This window comes from Lithobates pipiens, unplaced genomic scaffold (genome assembly GCF_037356315.1).
Source record: "Lithobates pipiens isolate NorthernLeopardFrog02 unplaced genomic scaffold, aLitPip1_a1.2 Scaffold_37, whole genome shotgun sequence".
NCBI classification, from domain to species: domain Eukaryota; kingdom Metazoa; phylum Chordata; class Amphibia; order Anura; family Ranidae; genus Lithobates; species Lithobates pipiens.
In genome coordinates, this window is record NW_027507825.1 from 7,950,324 (window position 1) to 7,976,027 (window position 25,704).

The 25,704-nt window shown below is 45.7% G+C and overlaps 1 protein-coding gene across 1 annotated transcript in view; it reads right to left on the reverse strand.

Annotated features, from left to right (window-relative positions):
- The window catches only part of LOC143956517 (tyrosinase-like), a 38,546-nt gene extending 37,814 nt beyond the window's left edge, over nt 1–732 (reverse strand). The window contains exon 1 of the mRNA XM_077466718.1: nt 623–732. The gene's annotated coding sequence lies outside the window, so the exon portion shown is untranslated. The remainder of the gene's footprint in view (nt 1–622) is intronic.
- Between the last annotated feature and the right edge of the window lie 24,972 nt (nt 733–25,704).

Below are 25,704 nucleotides of genomic sequence, written 5' to 3' on the forward strand. Positions count from 1 at the left end.
GTATGTAATGGTGTGTGGGGGATGGGGTCCTCTCACTCACCATGACCAAGCTGTAGGCCGCGCACTCATCCATGTTGGCCTGGGCTCCATCCAGTGTGCTGGACGGGCGATCAGCATATCTCCCAAAAAGACCTTTCATCATCTGTGTATGACGGCGGAGGAGGGGGGCTGGCAGACAAGCCTGCAGTGTCCTCCGGGGAGCCGTCTCTCATAGGGCTACACTGCATCTGTGTGCTTAAAGTTTGTTTACCCGGGAGAAGTATGCAGTGCAGTGTTGGCCGGACTCTGGCTGGGGAGAACAGACATCGGACTGAGCGGCAATGCATGGAGCAGGAGAGGGGTACTCTGAGGAGCCGGCCGAGGACACAAGTCATGTGGGGAATGCACAACTAAAGAGCAGCCAGTGCGATAGTCGAGCATGGAGCTCCGCTAGTCACCCTCTACCTCCAGCCACCCGTGTGCATGGTGCACTGGTAACCCTAGCTGGCTGCCTATGCTGCTGCCAGCCATATGTAGAGGGGGTTGCATGGGCCCCCTGCAGCACAGGGCCCAGTTGCGGTCGCGACTGCTGCACCCCCTATAGTTACGCCCCTGCTACCATGGCAAAAAAATAAAAACTTACTTGTGTCCGGGAATGGACGTCTCTTCTGTCAGGATGAAAGACTTCTTGCTGATATGGATATAATTCTGAGGATTTCTCCTTTGTGCTTCGGCTTATAAAGTCAGAAAATTGACATAAATAATAAATACTTCCCAGAAAAGGCATGACCAAGAATCCAATGTAGCCAATACAAAGAACGTATTCCATTCAGAAAGGAAACTGTTAAACTTTTATTTTGCAGCATGTAGTGTAAGCAAACATAGTATTTTTAATCTTGGTAAAATTCTCTAGAAACTGAAAGTTTATTTGCTTAAAATGATGTGCAATAGAGCACAAGCCGATTTATGTTGTAACATTACATAGGTCAAGGGCTGCAGATACTCTAGGTCTCGCTTCCCACATGGATGAGACCTTCTATATTGTTAGGTACAAATTCAAGGGGGGGGGGGGGGGGGGATGCTTTTGCAAGGCACTGTATGTGTTCCTTGTTCCCATTTTGTTGCATTGCAGCCTTTAGTTCAATGTTTTTTTTTAATCTGAATTATATGTGATGGATCAAAACACAATAGTCTAAATTGGTGAAGTAAAATTCGAAAAATACATACATAAAACGATTTTTCAGGCACAAAAGACTGATAATTGGCATGTGCGTATATATTCACCCCCTTTGTTATGAAGCCCATAAAAAGCTCTGGTGCAACCAATTACCTTCAGAAATGATGTCCACCTGTGTGCAATCTAATGCCGCGTACACACGATCTGACTTTGCGGCAGACTTGGTCCGGCGGACCGGAAATCCGTTGGACAATTCGATCGTGTGTGGGCTCCAGTGGACTTTTTTTTCCCCAAAAGTCAGATTGACCTAGAAATAAAACATGTTTCAAATCTATCCGACGGACTAAAAAACGGGAAAACCGTTCGTCTGTGTGCTAGTCCGCCAGACCAAATACAAAGCAAAAACAGCTATTGGCTACTGGCTATTGAACTTCCTTGTTTAGTCCCGTTTACGTCATCACATTCAAAACTAATGGACTTTCGAACGGACTTAGTTCGGTCGTGTGTGGCCAAGTCTCTTTTGTTCAGAAAGTCCATTGGACCTCCGCCGAAAGTCCGTCGGGAAGACCGTCGCACCTAGTCCATCGAAAAGTCCGGTCGTGTGTACGCGGCATAAGTGTGACATGATCTGTTATTACATATACACACCTTTGTGAAAGGCCCCAGAGGCTGTAACACCTAAGCAAGAGGCACCACTAACAAAACACTGCCATGAAGACCAAGGAACTCTCCAAACAAGTAAGGGACAATGTTGTTGAGAAACACAAGTCAGGGTTAGGTTCTAAAAAATAACCAAATATTTGATGATCCCTTGGAGCACCATCAAATCTATCATAACCAAATGGGAAGAACATGGCACAACAGCCAACCTGCCAAGAGACGGCCGCACACCAAAACTCACGGACCAGGCAAGGAGGGCATTAATCAGAGAGGAGCACAGAGACCTAAGGTAACCCTGGAGGAGCTGTAGAGTTCCACAGCAGAGACTGGAGTATCTGTACATGGGATGACAATAAGCCGTACGCTCCATAGAGTTGAGCTGTATAGCAGAGTGGCCAGAAGAAAGACATTACTTTCAACAAAAAACAAAATGTCAAGTTTTGAGTTTGCGAAAAAGGCATGTGGGAGACTCCCAACATGTATGGAAGAAGGTGCTCTGGTATGATCAGACCTTTTTGGCTATCAAAGAAAATGCTATGTCTGGCCCAAACACAATACATCACATGAAACATCAAAGAACACCAATCAGAGCTGAGGGAATGGCCTAGTCAAAGCCCAGACCTCAAACCAATATAAAATCTGCGGTCAGACGTTTACATTGCTGTTCACAAGCACAAACCATCCAACTTGAAGGAGCTGGAGCAGTTTTGCAAGGAGGAGGAATGAGCAATAATCCCAGTGGTAAGATGTGGCAAGATCATAGAGACTTATCCAAAGCGACTTGGAGCTGTAATAGCCGCAAAAGGTGGCTTTCAAAGTATTGACTAGTTATGCACATTGACTTTCTGTTATTTTGTCCTATTTGTTGTTTGCTTTACAATAAAAAAAATCTTCAAAGTTGTGGGCATGTTCTGTAAATTAAATTATGCCAATCCTCAAACAATCCATGTTAATTCCAGGTTGTGAGGCAACAAAACAGGAAAAATGTCAAGGGGGGTGAACACTTTTGCAAGACACTGTACTGCCCACTTTCACTTTCCTCTACTATACATAGTTCCCACTGTTATACCCTCCACAATCCTCTCCTGTACATACTGCCCGCTGTCATACCCTCCACATTCCCCTCCTGTACATAGTGCCCACTGTCATACCCTCCACACTCGTCTCCTGAACATACTGCCCACTGTCTTACCCTCCACACTCGTCTCCTGTACATACTGCCCACTGTCTTACCCTCCACACTCATCTCCTGTACATACTGCCCACTGTCTTACCCTCCACACTTGTCTCCTGTACATACTGCTCATTGTCTTACCCTCCACACTCGTCTCCTGTACATACTGCTCATTGTCTTACCCTCCACACTCGTCTCCTGTACATACTGCCCACTGTCATACCCTTCACACTCATCTCCTGTACATACAGCCAACTGTCTTTCTCTCCACACTCCTCTCCTGTACATAATACCTTCCACACTCCTGTACATACTGCCCCTATCATACCCTCCACACTGCTCTACTGTACATAGTGCCGGCTGTCATACCCTCTACACTTCTCTCCTGTGCATACTGCCCCTATCATACTGTCCACACTCCTCTCCTGTACATACCATCCACTGTGATACCCTCCACACTCCTCTCCTGTACATACTGCCCACTGTCATATCCTCCACACTCCTCTCCTGACATACTGCCCCATCATACCATCCATACTCCTCTTCTGTACATACTGCCAACTGTCATACCCTCCAAACTCCTCTCCTGTACATACTGCCAACTGTCTTTCTCTCCACACTCCTCTCCTGTACACAGTGCCCACTGTCAACCCTTCACACCCCTCTCTTGTATATAGTGCCCACTGTCAACCCTCCACACTCCTCTCCTGTACATACTGCCCCCATCATACCCTCCACACTCCTCTCCTGTACATACTGCCCACTTTCATAAACTTCTCTACTATACATAGTGCCCACTGTCATACCCCCCACAATCCCCTCCTGTACATAGTGCCTGCTGTCATACCCTTCACATTCCTCACCTGTACATACTGCTCACTGTCATACCCTCCACATTCCTCTCCTATACATACTGCCCACTGTCCCCTTCCACACACCTCTCCTGTACATATTGCCCACTGTCCTACCCTCCACTCTCCTCTCCTGTACATACTACCCACTGCCTTACCCTCCACACTCCTCTCCTGTACACACTGCCATCTGTCATACCCTCCATGCTGCTGTCCTGTACCTACTACCAAATGTCTTTTTCTCCACACTCCTCTCCTGTACATAATACCTTTCACACTCCTCTCCTGTACATACTGCCCCTATCATACCCTCCACATTCCTCTCCTGTACATACTGCCCCCATCATACCCTCCACACTCATCTCCTGTACATACTGCCCACTGGCATACCCTCCACACTCCTCTCCTGTACGCAGTGTGTCACATTCTCACGTACTTGACTGATGAGCGCAGAGGAAGGCCTCCCTTACGTATCTGACTCGCGGCCCCTGGTAGAGCTAACAGGTGGCCCGGAAGTGCAGAATGTTATGAGTGCCTGGCAGGATCAACAGCAGATGGGTCAGATGGCTGTCACAGCAGACAGGACCAGCAGGCTGGATGGATCAGCAGACAGGTGAGCAGACTGGATGGATCAGGAGCAAGTAGTACAAGACTCCACATAACTCTTAGCCCCTGTACACACGGTCGGACATTCTGCCAACCAAATCCGTCGGATTTTGTCCGTTGGATTTAGTCCGACGGATTGTGTCCGAAACTGTTGCATACACACGGTCGGACCAAGTTGTCTGATTTAGCGGTTGCCAAGAACACGGTGACGTAAGCCGTGTACGGCGGGACTAGAAAAAGGAAGTTCAGCACCACGTCCGGCACCCTTTGGGCTCCTTCTGCTGATCTCGTGTCTATCGCGTGTTAGTAGAAGTTTGGTGAGAGACGATTCGCGCTTTTCAGATTAGTGATTCAGATCGCTACTGCTCTTCCATTTCTGCTTGTCTTTGCGTATCTGATAATCAGTGCGTGCAGTCATTAAGTATTTGTTGATCATTGTGGACATTGTGGACATTGTGCATTTTTTTATTGTCTGCTTGCTTCTGCTATTCAGGTCGTTCTTTCAGGCCTTGCTGTTTATCGGTGCTTTCCGGTGTCCGTTGTGACGAGCCGACTGTTTTCCAAACATGTTTCGTCTACGTACTCGTCGCACAGTTTGTGCTGTGCAGGGGCTTCATGTTGGGGTTCTTACTTTAACACAAGCCCGGTCCATGAACAGGGAGGGGAGACGTTTGTGGACCAGGAATTGGTTGCGCCAGGGTGACCAGTTCTCGCACATGCCTTTGCTCCGTGAGATCCGGGAGAATAATCCTGATCATTTCAGGAATTATCTCCGGATGACGGACCCCGTTTTTCACCGTCTGTTGGCTTTGCTGACCCCTTATATCACCAGGCAGGATACCTGCATGCGGCAAGCCATCACTCCGGAGCAGAGGCTCATCTCCATGTTGCGCTACTTGGCGACAGGGAGAAGCCTTCAGGACCTCAAGTTCTCTACAGGCATCTCCCCCCAGGCTCTGGGGATCATTATTACAGAGACCTGTTCTGCCATCATTCAGGTCCTGCAGAAGGACTATATTATGCTAAGTTTTATCCTTAAACATCACATTCTATGGCCGCGTACACACGGGCGGACTGTCTGACGGACTTGGTCCGCTGAAACGTGTTTCAGCGGACAGTCCGCTCGTGTGTGGGCTTCAGCGGACTTTTTCAGCGGACAGTCTGGCGGACTAAGTCTTTCGGAATTTCCGTAATATTGTCCGTCCAACTTTGGTTTCAGCGGACAATCCGCTCGTGAGTAGGCAAGTTGGACGGACTAAGTATGGCGCATGCTCAGAAAGGATTTACACGGCCGAAGGTTGCATTGCTGTGTATTGGACGTCGTATTTCTAGTCCCGTCGTACGTGCTGTACACGTCATCGCGCAAGCTTTCAGCGGACTGTCTGTTCATCGTGTGTGGTCAAGTCCGTTCATTCAAAAGTAGGACGGACTGTCTGTCAGATTGTCTGACGGACTTAGTTGGACGGATAGTCCGCCCGTGTGTACGCGGCCTTTGTATTTCATGATTGCTAATGTCTTGCATTTCTTTCCTCATTCCCTAATTACCATCATTGCAATATGCTCTAATTCATATACTCTGCCCCTTTGTCCTCATGCAGATTTGCCTCACTAACTTCACCACCATGCTCTTCTTGGCCCATAAAACTATAGTCTAGTCACTTAACAATGTCTTTTGGCAGCTCCATAGTATTGCTTTCCCCTAAACACCCCCTAAAATCTCGACAAATGTGATGTGTGTGCTTCAGTTCATGCAAAGTGACCTTTTTTTTATGGGGTTGTGCCAAACTCATTAGTAACACCCCTCCCCCCAACTGCTAGCTCAGTTGATAGCAATCTTCTATCTGATGACTTGACCCAACCTTTATCATGATCACATTTATGGACAAATTCACCAAAGCATGTAGTGTAAGGGCCTCAATACTTTCAAATGTTTTTGTTATTTTTTTTAACACATTAATTTTTTTGCTATGTAATAGCAGAATGTCAAAATGTGCTTCCATTTAGTTATTATGACACTTCTTACCTGTCCGGTGGGCTGCCAATAGTGTAAGTAAGGAGGGGCTTCCCAAAGTATCACACATTATTTAGGCATTCAGCTCTTAATCAAGTGGAGAGCGTTACCTGTCCAAAACATCCCCCCTCATTTTTTAGCAACGGCCCATCATATGGGGGGGGGGGATGGGGGGTGATGACTCTCATAAGGGGACCTTATACTTTAGGCTTTAAATACTCAGTTCCCAAAATGTTAGAAGAATTTATCCCAAAAATGTGGGTGTCTAATCTGCATGCAATGTTGATTTGTCAAATTACTAGTTTTTGTTCTTGTTTCACTACACAGTGTCCTTCAACGCCACAGGGATGGCAGACTGTGGCCTCCCACTTTGCCATTTTTTTTCAAGTTGTGACTTTTTCACCAACAGTGCAAACCCAAGTTCAGAGTGAGATGAGGGGACAGTCTCTTCTTCAGATAATCTTATTATGTTGTGGGTCTGCTACACACACACCTTGTTTTTGTAACTAATGTATGTAGTGTATTACTGACCAAAATCGTGATAATTTTCACCACCATGGCAGGAAAATGGCATGATTGTCCAAATTTACACCTCACTCTGGGTGTTTTTTTACTAAAGGCACATCCACTATGCACTACAAGTGCACTGCAAAAGTACACCTGAAACTGCACTTGGAGTGCAAAGTGGAGTTGCCTTTAGTAAATCGCACTCCTTCTCAGCACAAACTCAAATTTGACTACAAATACATTTTATGCGCAATGAAAAAGGAAGCCACACATTGTTGAGAATTTAACTTTTTAATACAAGCACATTCACATGTGCGTTTAGTAAAGGTTTTTACAACAAACCAAGAGATTTTGTGTATCCAAAACAGAGTTTAATCAGATTTTTTTTCCTTGTTGTTTTTGTGTAAACAGGCATGTATCAAACCGTAAAATACAGAACACAGGAACTTACAAAGTTCAGCTTTGAAAAGTGAAGACAATATCAGACCTGAGTATGTACAAACTGGGCTGATATTGCCTTCATCACATGGGGTGTGACCCCTGAAAAATCCAAATTTGGAAGATGCACACAGTGTGTCAACATGTGCTATCTCCCATCATGGGGGATCAATGTACATGCTTTGGGGTTGCAACCCCTTCATCTCAGACACTTTACACAAAACATGTACATTGATCCCCCATGATGGGAGATAGCGCATGTTTACACACTCTGTGCATCTTCCAAATTTTAAATTTTGCAAAATACAACATTTAAAAAAAAAAATGCAAAAATAAAACCCTATCTAGTTTTTTTGGTTTCACACTCTCCCCAAAACATTAATGATGTTCTTCGTTTTATTTTTAACATCATTGATGTTTGTTGGACAAATTCCAAATCCCGATTGCACCCCATTATCTCCCCGATCAAGATCTGGGCACTTTCACTGGTAAAACGGGAATCTTCTTCCACATCACCTACAAAACAAAGCAAACAAACACACCATGTAATTCAAATATGGTGATATACATTGATGAGCTTACCGGAAGCTGTGTTCTCCGACACTCATCTGTTGTGGTGACAATTTGTCCAACCTCCACATTCTCTCCTTCCTCCTCCTCCTCCTGCTTCTGCTCCTGCTCCTCTGTTTCTGCTTTTGGAAGTTGCCCTTCATTGGGAGTGGTGTGGTCCCTGGTGTCCTCATACTTGCCGAGTCTTCTCTCCCCTATGAGAATGTAAACAAAGATTAATTAGCAAACAGAGGGCAGAAATAGGAATCAGAAACATTGCTTGGAAGTGTTTTTGGGCCGAGTTACAAGGTGAGAACATTATTGGGGACACTTTGTTAAGCTGGAATACTTCCCTGCAGAACGATGTTTCATACGAACGAACGAAACCATGACCTTGAAAGTGGCCATTTTAAAATGCACAACATGAAATCTAAGCATATGGAGCATGTATGCAAGCAAGAATAATCATATGAACACACGACAACTACTTACTTTTTTTAAGAACACGCTTGATCCTTAGGTACTGCTCGTGCTCCCTCAGTTTCAGGTCTGACCAGCGTTTTCTCAGTTGATCCTTGGATCGGCGTACCCCAAAATTCTTCAGAAGACTCTTCACAACTTTATTCATGATCTTGACCTTTCTGATATTTGGGTTTGGGTAAGGTCCATACTTCCCATCATAGTCGGTCCTATTCAATATGTCGACCATCTCCAACATCTTTTCAAAAGACATATTTGAGGCCTTAAATCTTGTCTTCCTGGATCGGGACGTTTCAGGCTCCGGGCTTTCCTCACCCTCCTCCTCGTTAGTGGAACTATTATTAGTGCGCACCTGCGTTGTCTCCGCCATGTGCTCTCCCCACTGCCCGGGAAGCGAAGGGGCGGGGAATAGTCTGAAAAGAACGTCAGGGGCGGTCGGAGTTTCACGCATGCGCACTGTATATAAAACGCAACACGTGTGAATCGTCCGTACGATCTGGGAGGAGAGTGTGAGGCGCGGACGCGACGAACGTGGAAATGAAGGTAACATTTTTAACTTGGTGCTTCACTAGACTAGACTGCTTCTATCTAGGCCGATGTTGGGACAAGATTAGGTGGGATTTTAATTGCATTATTAGTATTTGAGGGTTTGTCTTGTGTTGTGTCTTGCAGACAATATGGATCCATTCACAAATGCAAACTTTATGGGGCTATTCATAGAACTGTACACGGAGATGCCCTGCCTGTGGCAGTTCCACAACAAGTTTTATACTGACAGAACAAAGAGGAATGCAGCACTGGAGAAACTGCTTGCTTTGTTGCGGATCATGGTCCCCACGGCAGACATGACCTATCTGAATGGTAAAATTGAGGACATGAAGCTAACATATCTCAGGGAGAGAAAGAAGCACCTGGAGTCCTTGAGAGCAGGAGATCCAGATGCTGTTTATTACCCCAGGATGGTTCACTTTGACAGGCTGCATTTTCTGGTAGACCAAGGGGTACCCAGGCCACCACTCAGGCCACCACTCTCCAGGCTTCCTCCAAGGCATCCTTCACCTGAGGCTTCTGATGTACAACCTGGACCTTCCAGGCAGCACCATGTGGTGGGGCCCAGCTTGAGACAGGTATTGCATTGTTGAACATATTTCTTGTGTTACATTTAATGATGTTAACTAGATGTTCTTATTGATCAGTAAGTTGTGATATCTCAAAGTGGTTTACATCTCAATAGACAGTAGTGACCAAAAATTTTTGGGACGGGAAAGAAAAATGCTGGTGTCAGAATGATAGTCTGTTCTATTTGGTAACATTCAATTAGCAAAAGCCAGGAGCACAAAATGGTGTGATTGATGATCAAAAAACTAAAACTATGTCCCCTTTTCATACACAGGAAGACCTCAGTCGGGGGGAGGCTGTGGCAAGTGGCAGCCAGGAGGTTGACCAACGCCCTCCTTCTCCTCCTGCCCCAGCTACAGGAGCCCAGCCACAGCCTGGAAGGATGCCTGGTGGGAAGTCACAAAGGAAGACCAGAGAGTGATGGCCTGGGTTGAGTCTGGTCTGCCAGAAGATGCAGCCTCTTGAAGATCCATATCCTGGGGACAGAAATGGAATCTGAATTTCCTGCTCTCTAGGACTTCGGGACCAGACTTCTCTTCCTGAGATATGTACTCCTCAGGCCACCAATTTTTTCAATTATAATTTAGTCATGTCTGCCCTGGGGGCCAAAGGCTGCACCAAAGTTAAGAAGTTTCTCCAGTACTGCGTTCCTATTTTTAGTTTCTAGCAAACAAAATAATTTTTTTTTTTTGTTTGATGAAATACTTGTGTAATGTGTTTTCCTTCCAAAAGTACAGTTTGTTTGTGAGCAGACAGGTACATTTCAAAAATACAAAGTGAACCAAATAACAAGGGGTCACAACACTAAACAACCTCCTGTAGATTAAAAAAGAAAATATAAAAAATACAATAGTGTTGTTGTTGTAAGTTTACACACAAAAAAAATAAATAAGGAGAAATGAGCAAACTGTCTTTAAAAGGAGATTTTTAGGGAATCCCCCCCAAAAACATCCAAAAAAGAAAAAACAATCTAAAATTGTGTAGATGCGACGCAAACTAAAATTGTATTGCTGAAATGGTTAAAAAGGAGTAATGAAATCCGTTCGGGAGAAGTGTGTGCGACTATGAGCATAAAAAGAAGTTGGTTCTTGTAGCATTGTAAAGAACAAGAGAATGCGCTTGATGAAAGAATTTTTAACATTGCAGCCTGACGAATGTGCTATATCGCTTACGAGCGGTTGTTTTACCTGAGCGAGCGCTTCCGTGTCGGAATTTGAATGTGAGCATGCGTGGCACCTTGTCCGTCGGAGTAGGCTACACATGATCGGATTAGGTCCGACCGGCCCAGTTGGTCGGGAAATATTTCCAACAGTCGGAATCAGACGGAATCAGTCCGATGCATGCTACACACAGTCGGATTATCCGACAAAACGGTCCGATAGGACACATTCCGACGGATTCTCCGACCGTGTGTACAGGGGCTCACAGTCGCCTACCACCTGAGGACACTAGAATGTGCATTGTACCAGTTCAGCCGTCTTCAGAGCACTGAAGTGCCCGGCCAGCTTGTGGTCATGACAGAGCTCCAATACTGCCTTAGGTACAACAATTTTACCTTCAAGCCACATAGGCCATCCTGTGCCTGTAAGCTGGTTTCAGAAGATGAAGCAACCTCAGCAGAAGGCTGTTTGATTTGGGATAGCATATTCTCCTATAGTATTAGAAAGTTTCCTCAGGGAAGGATGGTGTCTGGAAGTGTGGACCTCTCAGAGTCGTTGAACATACATGAGAGTGCATCTGGTTTTGTATTCTGGCCTGTACGCTATATGGAATGAGAATCTAGAGAAAAAAAGTGCCCACCTTGCCTGCCGTGGTTTTAATATCTTAGCCGTTCTCAGATATTCTAAATTCTTGTGGTCCGTGTAGACCAGAATGGAATGTGCTGCACCTTCAAGTAAGTAATGCCATTCTTCTAATGCGGACTTGATGGCCAAAAGCTCACGGTCTCCCACATCATAATTTCTTTCCGCTGTAGATAATTTGCGGGAAACAAAAGCAACTGGGTAGAGAAGGGCTTTAGCTCTTTGCTGTTGAGACAGCACAGCCCTTGCTGCAATTCCGAGGCATCAACTTCAAGAACAAACGGTAAGGCAGGGTCAGGGTGCTTCAAGATGAAGGCTGAAGTGAACAGTTTTTTGAGGGCTTCAAATGCGAAATTATGCGTTGGGAGACCAGAGGAATTGGGTTCCTTGTTTAGTTAGTTTGGTAATCTGGTAGAAGTTGGCAAACCCAATGAAGCGTTGAACCCCATTCTTGTTCACAGGAGCTGACCAATCTAAGATGGCGGTGACTTTCTTGGGGTCCATCTTGATGCCTTCAACAGAGATTATCAGACCTAAGAATTGGATGCACTGCAGTTCAAATTTGCACTTCTCCAGTTTGGCTCAGAGGCCATGTTAGCACATTTCGGACATGCATACAGTGGTCATCTACTGTGGAAAAGAAAATCAGGATGTCATCCAGGTACACAATGACGTTGTCACGTACCTTAAGGCAGAGCCCTGAGTGCAGGGAGTGGCCTCTCGGAAACCTCTGACTCGGGAGGCCCTGATAGAGATGACAGGGGCTCGGGAGCACAAAGGAGCACAAGCGCCTGACTGGATGGCTGGTGTAGAAGGCAGGAGACCGCTGGTAGTAGGGAGGTGTCCTGTAGTCCAGCCGCAGGATGCAGATGATATCAGGATGCAGCAGGCGGTTCCAACCGGAATCAATGGACAGCAGGGATGTGCCTTGTAGCCCAGTGGCGGGATGCAGACCGCGGGCAGAATGCAGCTGACAACAGGGAGGAGTCCTGTAGTCCAGCAGCGGGATGCAGGTGACAGCTGGATACAGCGGACAACGGGAAGGAGTCCTGTAGTCCAGCAGCAGGATTTAGGTGGTAGTAGAACACAGCAGAAGGCACCAGCCGGATACAGCGGAGTACAGGGAGGGGTTCTGTAGTGCAGCAGCGGTAGGCAGGTAACTGGCAGGTTGCAGAGTAGTTAAACAGTTCGGGTCAAACACAGGCGAGCAGATCAGGTACCAAAACGAAGTCCAAGAGAATAGTCAGGTTCAGAAGCCAAGGTCGGGGGCAGGCAGCAAGCAGAGAAGTCAGGATCAGGTAGATTCAGATACAGGGTAGCAGAGTACACAGGAACGCTGTTGATCGGGCAGCAAGACAGCAAGGCAAAGATCCCCTTTAAATAGCGTCATTGCGCCAACTGCCGCCAAAACGGCCGCGTGCGTGCGCGCACTGCCAATCTCCTTATTGCTTTTCCTGCGCACAGGTATTCTTCCGACCCTCACACCACTCGGATGTTTGCGGGAAAGGTTTTCCCGACAGACGTACAAGTCCAGATAGTCACGAAAAATGTAACTGACAAAGTGCTGAAAGGTGGCTAGCGTGTTGCATGACTAGTTACTTGAAGTGCCCGAATCGGGTATGAAAAGTCGTTTTCCACTCATCTCCTTCTCAAATACGGATTAGGATTAGGTTGTATGCTCCCTGGAGATCCAGTTTAGTGAAGATGACTGTGATTCCCATTCTTTGAAACAGTTTGGGCACAAGAGGCACTGGGTAACGGTTTTTGACAGTAATCTTGTTCAATTTTCGGTAGTCTACGCAGGGGAGTAGTGAATGGTCCTTCTTTTCAACAAAGAAGATGCCTGCGCCAGCCGGAGAAGTAGATGGGCGAATAAATCCTTTTTTAAGGTTGTCATCAATATAGTCCTTCAACGTGCCCAACTCAAGCTCGGTTAAAGGGAAAATCCTTCCAAAGGGGACCTCAGCCCCTGGTAACAGTTCAATAGGGAAGTCGTAGGATCTATGGGGAGGTAGGGTCTCTGCACCCTTCTTACTGAACACGTCCAGAAAATTGTGGTATGCCACTGGGCAGTGGCATAACTAGAACCTTCAGGGCCCCGATGCAAGAAACCATGAAGGGCTCCCCTGAACCCCAGCCAGGGCCCTTCCCTCCAAGTCTGACGGTGGAACTCCAGGGTGTAGTTCCACCACTGGTATCAGTAGTTTTTTTTTATAATTTTTTTTATTTATTTTTAGGTGCCCCATTGGGGGACTGTCCCTAGGCAGGATGGGGTCCCCGTCCCCAGAAGAGATGAGGTCCTTTTCTCCAGGGCAGATGAAGTTACTGCCCCCAGGTGAGAAGGGGTCCCTGTCCCCAGGGGAGGTGGGGGTCACTGTCCCCACGTGAGAAGGGGTCCCTGTCCCAAGGGGGAGATGGAGGGGGTATTTAATGGTGTGTGGGGGATGGGGTCCTCTCACTCACCCTGACCAAGCTGCAGGCCGCACACTCATCCATGTTGGCCTGGGCTCCATCCAGTGTGCTGGACGGGCAATCAGCACATCTCCAAGGAAGACCTTTCATCATCTGTGTATGACTGGGGAGGAGGGGGCTGGCAGACAAGCCTGCAGTGTCCCCCGGGGAGCTCTCATAGGGCTGCACTGCATCTGTGTACTTAAAGTTTGTTTACCCGGGAGAAGTATGCAGTGCAGTGTGGGCCGGACTCGAGGGGGGGGGACTGAGCGGCAATGCATGGAGCAGGAGAGGGGTACTCTGAGGAGCCGGCTGAGGACACAGGTCATGCGGGGAATGCACAACTAAAGAGCAGCCAGTGCGATAGTTGAGCATGGAGCTCTGCTAGTCACCCTCCACCTCCAGCCACCCGTGTGCATGGTGCACTGGTACCCATAGCTGCCTGTAATGGAAATTTGTAGGTTCTGTATATAATTGTATTCTATTTTATATGTATTGCACAATGCCCTCACTGTGCACACGGCACTAACAATGTTTTCAGTACATGTTTTGCATTCTTTCAAGTCCTGATTAGAATTAGCCTGCCTATGTCACGCCCCTTGTTACCATAAACGTACAATTGTAATATTAATGTGATACCTATGTAATCATGTGTATAAAAACCTTCACATGCGTCATAATAAAGGAGAACGGTTATTTGGAAAGACGCTGAGCGTATCTTTTGTGTCTGTTCCCTACTGCAGTAGTTATTAATTTGGAACCACTAATCAATATGAGGATAGGAGTTGCCTATCATCAAAATATCCATTTCAGGTGGCGAGCCAGCCAGGAGGGGTTATCAGGTGACCCTGAGTATCCAAAACGAGGCGCTTGAGACGATCTGGAAATTTCTGATAATCAGCCGGCTGAGGTAAGCCTTTTGCTTACATTTGAGTTATCAGACTTCCTTGATCGGTAAGGCATTTTCAGGATAAAGGGTACCTATTTTACTCCCCTTAATCGAACTGTATTGATTGGTGGTTATATGTTATATCGTCACTGTCTACTGTCCATCGGAGTGTTATAGAGAAAGGGAAGAATAGTGCTGTTCACAGGTATATGTAGTACATCTGCTAGATAAAGTAGTTTAGAGGCAAAAGGGTATAGGCACACGTAGAGAAGACTGGCCAGTCATTATGGGCATTCAATTAAGTAAGGGAATGAAGGGTAAGAGACCCTCAAAAATGCCCAGCGCAAGAGGAGCGCTATATATGAACCGAAGGTGCGGTTCCGCCTATACTGAACCCTTAGATTAATGGATAAAGTGGACTGGGTTACCACCAAAGTCCACAGGGACAAAGAATCATGCAGAGTATACAGCTAGAGAAACAGCTATTTATGTGAGCAGGATGGATCAAGAGTGACATTAACACTAGAGAGAAAGAGACTTTTTGATGTTAAGTTGTGGGATGAATTTGGGGTCAGGCATTACAACTAGTAAAGTCAAGAAACAGTAATGAGAGTTAAAACAGAATGCTTTATATGTTGTCAGATAGGGAAGATGGGACGAGCACTATGGCTGCCCGTCTGATCATAGAAGGTACAGTATGTGAGGTATGGTATTACATTGCATTGGATGCAAAGGATATCAGAACAAAATAAAGAAAGCAGAAGTTTAAGCAAGGAAGTATTAAAAAAGCATTAAAAGAAAGAGAGAGAATGATATGCATGTGTTGTGTACAAATGGGAATAATGTAGGCACTTTTAGAGATATATTTGAGTATGTTTGTGAATGCTGGAACCTTTAGTTCTATCACTTGTATGTGTCATGTATGCAGATGTGACCCCCTCCTTTGTGCTCTCCTAAAAGAATGTAGCTGGCATGAGAGGTTGGTGATAAGCTGGAAGGACACCATGCCAATTTCAGTTTTTTAGACAAAACATTTATAACAAAATGTGCCGGGTTAATGAATCTAGTGATAAACAATGTGATCACAATTATTTTTTAATCTGTTTTCCAAACATGATAAAATGAAGGTTACAAATTAACCGTGTTTTACACAAATTTAATATCCTGCAATAGTGGAAACAGTGCATTAAAAAAAAGAGAGAGAGAGAGAAATTGAGTAAAATTAAGCAATATGTCCCCCTTTACGGACATTTATCTGTGCATATATATTAGTGTGTGATATTGAAATTATCATATGAGTATTAATTTCTAATATGAGTTTAACAATTTTATTAATAAATATAGATATATTGAAACTGGTTTAGACAACCTTTGGTTGGAAATGAAATCAAAGTTAATGGGGAAATTGATAAAAATTGAATTAGTTTAGATTAACCACTTACAGACCGGACCATTTTGCTGGTCAAAGACCAGACCACTTTTTGCGATTCGGCACTGCGTCGCTTTAACTGACAATTGCGCGGTCGTGCGACGTGGCTCCCAAACAAAATTGACGTCCTTTTTTTCCCACAAATAGAGCTTTCTTTTGGTGGTATTTGATCACCTCTGCGGTTTTTATTTTTTGCGCTATAAACAAAAATAGAGCGACAATTTTGAAAAAAATGCATTATTTTTTACTTTTTGTTATAATAAATATCCCCCAAAAATATATAAAAAAACATTTTTTTCCCTCAGTTTAGGCCGATACGTATTCTTCTACATATTTTTGGTAAAAAAATCGCAATAAGCGATTATTGATTGGTTTGCGCAAAAGTTATAGCGTTTACAAAATAGGGATAGTTTTATAGCATTTTTGTTAATAATTTTTTATTATTTTTTTTTTTACTAGTAATGGCGGCTATCAGCGATTTTTATTGTGACTGCTACATTGTGGGGGACCCATCGGACATTTTTGACACATTTTTGGGACCATTGTCATTTATACAGTAATCACTGCTATATAAATGCAGTGATTCCTGTGTAAATGACACTGGCAGTGAAAGGGTTAACCAGTGGGTGGCAGCGTAGGGGTTAAGTGTTCCTAGGGGTGTGTTATTAACTGTGGGGGGGTTAGGCTTTCATTTAGTGAACACTGATCTCTGCTCCAATCACATGGAGCAGAGATCAGCGTCACTAGTTGCTAGGCAGAATGGAGAAATGCTGTTTACACGGCATTTCCTCCATTCAGCCGTCCCGTGAGACGATTGCGGGGATGCCCGCGGCAATCGAGTCCGCGGGTCCCGCGACCGGACTCACGGGGGTCCCGACCAGCGCGGGAGCGCGCCGCCGGTGGCGCGCTCCCGAATGGCAGGGCGGCATTGAATATTGGACATACTTGTACGCCAATATGCCTGCCCGTGCCATTCTGTTGACGTACATCGTCGTGCGCTGGTCGGGAACGGGTTAAGATAACAATTTTGTAATTTTACATTTATTGAGTGTAAAGAAAAAAAAAGATTAAGATGAGGTTGTTAATTTGAATACAGCTGCAATAATGTTTAACAAAGCCAAGATCGATGGGATACATAAGGAAGTTTTTCTACAGAAATCAAATCTTAAAGTCTGATAATAACTTAATGTGCGGTCCATGATGTGAGAGTAATAATAACATTTAAATATAACAGACCCATCACATCGAGTCCACACTAGTTGGTTTATAGTTTTTGATGGCCGAGTGCTTTCTGGTCCATCATATATATTGTTGATCCTTTTGTTTTTATGTATTTTTATTTTTGAAATCCAAAGCAGAATGTGTGGATTGTGAAATGATGCGCCCCTTTTCCTTGTAAGTGCAGTGGGTATAAGTAGAAGAATATTTTGGATTTATGGACATCTCTGCATGACTGCAGGGTATTCTTATCATTTGTTATAATACTGCCAGGAAAAAGTTGTCTTTTTGAAACATACAACTGGAGTTCTTACACAAACAGCATGATAGGAAAAAGCCATTGTTATATTTATGCAAGCTGGACCCAGTAATGAAGGGTTCACTCAGATGTATCAGAGCTGTAGCTTTATGCAATGTTGCTATTAGACAAAGTTACAGATATTATTTTGGTTGAATATTAAATTTTTAATGGTCCGACATTCTGTACAGCAAATATATAGCTAACTAAGTGTTTGTCTAATGAAAGGTTCAAAATATGAATTTGTTTTGTTTATGTACAAATCTAAAGCCGCGTACACACGGGCGGATTGTCTGGCCAACTAAGTCCGTCAGACAATCCGATGGACAGTCCGTCCTACTTTCGAATGAACGGACTTGACCACACACGATGAACAGACAGTCCATTGAAAGCTTGCGTGATGACGTGTACAGCACGTACGACAGGACTAGAAATAGGACGTCCAATACACAGCAATGCAACCTTTCGCCGTGTAAATCCTTTCTGAGCATGCGCCATACTTAGTCCGTCCAACTTGCCTACTCACGAGCGGACTGTCCGCTGAAACCAAAGTTGGACGGACAATATTACGGAAATTCTGAAAGACTTAGTCCGCCAGACTGTCCGCTGAAAAAGTCCGCCGAAGCCCACACACGAGCGGACTGTCCGCTGAAATGTGTTTCAGCGGACTAAGTTGGACAGACAGTCCGCCCGTGTGTATGCGGCTTTAGAATGAAAAATGCGTACATTTGAATCCAGCCACCTTATTGCCTCTATTGGAGGAGGCTGGAGACAAAGAAAAAGCACATGTGTTAAATTGATGACGAGGGAATCAGCTGCTGTGAGCCCAGTGCAGGACACACTCCCTGGAGACCCGAGTATTTATTTTTTTGTAGTGTTATTCCCCGTTTTATACCGAGGATGAAGTTTATCACCCAGAAGGATTCCCTGTATTCAGAGTCATTGGATCCTTTTTCCCCAGCTCAAGAAGCAGAGCTCCGTGTTTTAGAAAAGCCTGTGAGCTATAAAAAGAGTATATATTTATATAGATAGTCGAGATATAGAGAGCTTTTGGTTCCATTTGAAGGGCCAGAAGTTTGTTTTTACTTCGGCGGGTAAACCAATCAAGCATGCTAAGTTAATTTGATCGGCTGTTTTCAGCCTTCCAGGTTCTTGCTGAGGTAGCCATACTAACAGTAAAACTCACACATGGAAGCAGACCAGGCGACTCTAATGCCGCGTACACACGAGCGGACTTTTCAACATCCAAAGTCCGACGGACTGATTCCGTCAGACTATTCGATCGTGTGTGGGGCTGCAACGGACTTTTGATTCACCAAAGTCTGACAGACTTTAGAATATGGAACATGCTTCAAATTTTTCCGACGGAACTCCGCCGTACCCGTTCCCTCCGAAAAATTCGCTCGTGTGTATGCTATTCCGACGGACTAAAACCGGCGCGAGGGCACCTATTGGCTACTGGCTATGAACTTCCCTATTCGAGTCCAGTCGTACGTCATCACGTTCGAATCCGTCGGAATTTAGTGTGATTGTGTGTGGCCAAGTCCGCTCAGTCGAAAAGTCCGTCAGAACTCTGTCGGAACTCCGGCAGAACTCCGGCAGAACTCCTTCGGAAGTCTGTCGGACATAAGTCCTCTCGTGTGTACGGGGCTTTAGGATGCTCCATTTACAGCCCCGGACACTTGCTGGGTCTGTGCAACTCACAGATTTCACCCGAGTTCTGGCCCAGTATAGCTGGGATTAATAATTCAATTTTAAGGACCCCAGAACGAGAAGAACAAGTGGTCCACAGAGGGCAACTTATTACGAAACAAGACTTTGGAAAACATGATCATTTATGTTTGCCAGACACTCTTTTCCCTTCGGCTTGACACATGGAGTGAGTCATCAGTCACAAGTAGTTATGGCTGCCTTAGTAAATGAGCGTGGGATAGAGCCAGGGTTCACCACAGTTGTTTTTATAACATACCACTTCTTGTTTTACCTGTTACCAAAGGTGTTACCAAAAGCTGAACATCCCTTCCAGAGATAACAAAAAGATATATCCAGATGCCCAAGTCAGGATCTTACGAGTATGTATTTTGTTTGTATGGACATGTTTTCTGGATGTCCAGTGGCAAATGCTACTGCAAAGGCCACAGTAAAAAGTGTTATCAGAAGTAGTTCATAAGTACAGAGTGCAGAATCTACAGAGTAACAGAGGAAATCATTTTATAGGAGAGTCCTTACCATTGGCGGCCCGCCCATAGGGGGCGCCCGGGCGCCGCCCCCCCTCTCCCTAGGTGTAAAAAAAAAAGTAAAAAATAAAAAAAAAAGTTAAAAAAAATAAATAAATAAAAAACGGGCCCTTTAAGACATTTAAAAAAAAAAAAAATGTCATTTAACAATTTGACATAGTGTACTGTGGCGCCGGTCACAGTGCACTATGAGAAGCGCCACGTCGATGCAATCACAAGATTGCATCCATGGCGCTTCATTTGCGGGTTAAAAACCCGCCTTGCGGCGCACTGCAGAACGCCGACTAGCTTCCGCCCGTAAAATCACTGTGATTCTACGGGCGGGAGCATTGTCATTCTTAGACAGGCAGTCACTTCCGGCTTTCGGCTGCTTCACAAAACCCGGAAGTAACGTCAGCAGCTCCGTACCTTAGCCCGAGCGGAGCTGCCAGACAGTGAGACAGGTGAGTCACCGCATAAAGGCTTTCTAGTTTCTACTTTGTTGAGAATGTTCATGCATTTAGCTGAATGAATGCAAAATGCTTTCACAGCCAGAAAGGTTTCCCCAGGCCAGGCGACTTTTGCCGTGGCCAATCAGAGAATGAGCTCTGAAGGGGGAACTCCACGCCAAATTTCTGAAAAAAAATTTGATGTGGGTTCCCCCTCCGAGAGCATACCAGGCCCTTAGGTCTGGTATGGATTCCAAGGGGAACCCCCTACGCCGAAAAAACGGCGTGGGGGTCCCCCCCAGATCCACACCAGACCCTTTTCCGAGCACGCTACCTGGCCGGCCAGGAAAGGGGGTGGGGACGAGCGGGCGCCCCCCCCCTCCTGAGCCGTACCAGGCCGCGTGCCCTCAACATGGGGGGGTGCCTTGGGGAGGGGGGGCGTGCGACCCCCCCACCCCAAAGCACCTTGTCCCCATGTTGATGAGGACAAGGGCCTCTTCCCGACAACCCTGGCTGTTGGTTGTCGGGGTCTGCGGGCGGGGGGCTTATCGGAATCCGGGAGCCCCCTTTAATAAGGGGGCCCCGGATACCAGCCCCCCCACCCTATGTGAATGAGTATGGGGTACAATGTACCCCTACCCATTCACCTGTGAAAAAATGTACAAAAAAAAACACAACACAGGGTTAAAATATTTTATTGCACAGCTCCGGGGGTCTTCTGTCTTCGGGGGTCTTCTCGCCGGACTCCTCCGCTATCTTCTTGTAGCTCTTTTGCTAGCGGAGGAGCCCGGCTTTCTTCCTCGCCGCCGGCCTCTTCTTCCGACTTCGGGGGGTCTTGTCCCCCTCTTCGGTTCTTCTGCTGGGCCACCGCGCCTTCTTATAGTTCTTTTACAGGCGGTGGCCCGGTCTTCTATCGCCGCCGCCACCGCCGCCCGTTGTTGTTGTTGTTCTTCTTCTTCTCCAGGAGATGTTGCCTCGACGATCTCCCTGGCCAGAATGCCAGGGACGCGCTGCGCTGCCACTTATATAGGGACAATGGGGCGGTGTCACATGGGTTGATGTCACATGGGTTGGTCACATGGGTTGATGTCACAACCAACGGCCAGGGTTTCAGATTACATAAGGGGCGTGTTTTATGATAAGTGGGAGGGACCAAAATGATGGGCGGGGTCATTGTGGGCGGGGTCTGGCGCCCCCCCATCCAAAAACTTCACCAGCGGCCACTGGTCCTTACTAGAAGTTTTGAGGTTTTATTTTTACACCCCCTACTGTCTACAATGTAGTGGACAAAGTAGAGTAAGAAACTAGAAAACTAGAAAACTTTTACCTGAATGTTTTATTATATTTTATCAAGCCCGTTGGGGGATGTTGGACTCTCTCCCTATGGGATTTGGGTTGGGAGTGTGTTACTCACTTGCTTATATTTTGTCTCAGCAGCTGAAGTCCTCCATTCGGATCTCACAGAGAATGTTGCTGATTTTTTTTAAGGTTTTTGACAAACTCATTTATGTGTTTTCTCCCCAATTCCAGATCCTAAATGTTTGGAAGGATCTAAAACTAAAGCCAGGTGACTTGTGGATTTTTAAGAGACATTTATATATAAGGAAATGTTTGGAGACTCAATACAGCATCTATTTCATGTACAGTTTTGCAAAACTTGAAAGAAAAGTCACCTGGATCCACACCAGACACTGCAATATGACTAAATTAAAGAAATCTCTGTGTTTGATTTGTTTCCCTTTTGCGATAACAGTCTAGGGTACTTTTTGATTCAATTACTTTAATTATAAGGGATATATATATATATTTGAAAAGTAGTTTAGCCATGTTGAAGTCATATTTGTCTTTTGTACCTCTTCCATTTTATGTACAATTGTCTGTGTTTACATGTGCTGATAAGTCAGCATACCAGCAATTAAGCTAGAAGGCCATTCTGGCCACAGGAGTGTAGCCAGTACTCTGTAAATATGTCTTATCAATCATTTGTTTTTCACAGTGAAAAGTCATTTTGTAATGAAAAAAGCTGCTCAGCTATTATTTTTTCTACAATGGAGTTTTTGCCTCTTTGGCCAGGACTACCTCCACCTAAGCGTGTGGAGGTTCCAGGTTAAAGGTGAGAGCAGGTATGGTTAGTGATCAAAATATTGATCAAAAGAGAGGAGACTGTAATGGAAATTTGTAGGTTCTGTATATAATTGTATTCTATTTTATATGTATTGCACAATGCCCTCACTGTGCACACGGCACTAACAATGTTTTCAGTACATGTTTTGCATTCTCAAGTCCTGATTAGAATTAGCCTGCCTATATCACGCCCCTTGTTACCATAAACGTACAATTGTAATATTAATGTGATACCTACGTAATCATGTGTATAAAAACCTTCACATGTGTCATAATAAAGGAGAACAGTTACCGTATATACTCGAGTATAAGCCGAGATTTTCAGCCCTTTTTTTTAGGCTGAAAGTGCCCCCCTCGGCTTATACTCGAGTCACCGCCGTCTGTCTACCTGATCAGGCATGTCATGTAGACAGACGGTGGCCAGCGTGTCATAAAAACATACGGCGGCCATTCCAGTATTTAAAAGCCGCGCCTCCTCCTCGTCTGATAGGCAGAACACTCAATTTCCCAGCAGTCAGTTTTCAGCGTATCACGGACATCCCCTCAACCTCATACCTCAGACGAGGATGAGCGGATGTCCGTGATAGGCTGAAAACTGACTGCTGGGAAATTGAGTGTTCTGCCTATCACAGACGAAGAGGAGGCGCAGCTTTTGAATACTGGAATGGCAGCTGTATGTTTTTATGACACGCTGATCGGTGGCTGCAGATGGGCACACGGAGGCATGCACAGGACACAAAGGATGAAGATTAGCATAGGTAGGCTGCAATGGACACAGGGAGGTATACACAGGACACGGTGAGGTAGGCAGATCTGCACAGGACACAGGGAGGCATGCAATAGACACAGTGAGACATGCAGCTGCAGATGGGCATTGTTGACCCTCTTTGCCACTTACAGTAGCTGCTGCATTTCCCACCCCCAGCTTATACTCGAGTCAATAAGTTTTCCCAGTTTTTTGTGGTAAATTAGGGGCCTCGGCTTATATTCGGATCGACCTATACTCGAGTATATACGGTATTTGGAAATATGCTGAGCGTATCTTTTGTGTCTGTTCCCTACTGCAGTAGTTATTAATTTGGAACCACTAATCAATATGAGGATAGGAGTTGCCTATCATCAAAATATCCATTTCACTGCCTATGCTGCTGCCGGCCATATGTAGAGAGGGCTGCATGGGCCCCCTGCATCACAGGGCCCGGTTGCGGTCGCAACTGCTGCACCCCCTATAGTTACGCCCCTGCCACTGGGATTGAGTGGCATAATTCAGGATCTGTGTCAAGGCAGAGTAAGGGTGTGGGGTTGACTGAAGCCTCTTGCAGACAATGTTGCTAGCAATAACTTGAAGGAAATTTGATTTCTCCAGTGGCCCAGTTGATGTGGGGGATTATTGGCCTGCAGCCAGGGCATATGGGGAACAGAGGTGATGAAATGGCATCCAGGCATAAAAATTCTTGGTGATGGGCGGCAATGATAGCCAGCAAAGGTACAGTCTCCTGTGTGACTGGATCGGATTTAATGACAGAGCTGTCAGCAAGATGTACGGCTAGTCCCCGGGTCTTTGGTTGAAGTGGAATGAGGTGTTTGGCTGCAAACGTCAAGTCTATGAAACAGCTGCAGGTTCCGGAATCAATTATGAAGGATACCTGGATACTCTTTTCTGGGAGCTGTAACATGATGGGGAGAGCAAGGTGAGAGGCTTGATTAAGTAAAACAGTAACATGTGTTGAATATATTGAGAGTCACTTACGCATCTTTGCAGGACAAGACCTCACATAATGCCCGGGTCCCCCACAGTACATACAGAGAATATTTATTCATCTACACTGTCATTCCTCCATGGTGAGAGAGGGATAAAGCAAAATCAACTGCATGGGCTTGGAGGAATCCGGAGCCGGAGCAACTGGAGCGGGTGGAGTCTGGCTGGAGAAAATGGGAACTTTAAGTAGCATCCAAGTTGGCCGATATTGACCTATGGATCTTTTAGTGTGACGTTCCCTTAGGACAGGAATGTCCAAACTTTTTTTCAAAGAGGGCCAGATTTGATGAAGTGAACATGTGTGAGGGCTGACCATTTTGCCTGACATTCTTTGAACCATTAAAATTCGGTCTTAGTGTGTTCGTCCGAGCGCTAATACACTGCCCAACAAGAATTCTCATGCCTTTGTGGCTGTGTGTGGTGAAGAGATGAACTCAAGTATATTATTTGGATACACTGTATTTATTGGCATATAACACGCACCTTCACTTTAAGAGGGAAGCTTCAGAAAAAAAACTTAAAATTTTAAATAAAGAACTGTGAAGCAAAATAAGGGTCAGTGCCCATCTGCAGATCCACAATTGCCAGGAATGAAGCACCCACCATTGCTAGGAATGAAGCGCCCACCATTGCTAGGAATGCAGCGCCAACCATTGCTAGGAATGCAGCATCCACCATTGCCAGGAATGCACTCACCATTGCCAGGAATGCAGCCCCACCATTGCCAGGAATTCACCCACCATTGCCAGGAACGCACCCACCATTGCCAGGAATGCAGCCACCATTGCCAGGAATGCTGCCACCATTGCCAGGAATTCACCCACCATTGCCAGGAATTCACCCACCATTGCCAGGAATGCAGCCCCACAATTGCCAGGAATTCATCCACCATTGCCAGGAATTCAGCCACCATTGCCAGGAATTCAGCCACCATTGCCAGGAATTCAGCCACCATTGCCAGGAATTTCACCCACCATTGCCAGGAATTTCACCCACCATTGCCAGAAATGCAGCCCCACCATTGCCAGGAATGCACCCACCATTGCTAGGAATTCACTCACCATTGCCAGGAATGCAGCCACCATTGCCAGGAATGCAGCCACTATTGCCAGGAATGCAGTCACCATTGCTAGGAATTCACTCACCATTGCCAGGAATGCAGCCACCATTGCCAGGAATGCAGCCCCACAATTGCAATTGCCAGGAATGTAGCCACCATTACCATCAGTGCAGCCATGGAAGGCAGGTTAAGCGCCAAAGACATCCTACAGGAGAATCTCCTGTTTACACAACGGCCTCTTTAAGAGAAAGTCCCGCCTCCTTTGATGGACAGAACAGTCGTCCAATGGTAGAGGCGGGACTTCCTATTACAGAGGCTGCCGTGTAAACAGGAAATTCTCCTCCTGTGTGCACGGCACTTGTCCCGCCTCCTCCCTCCAAGGCAGCCGGACTATATATCTTTTGTGGCACCGGCACTGGGAGATCGCCGGGGGCCACAAAAGATATATATGTTTAAAT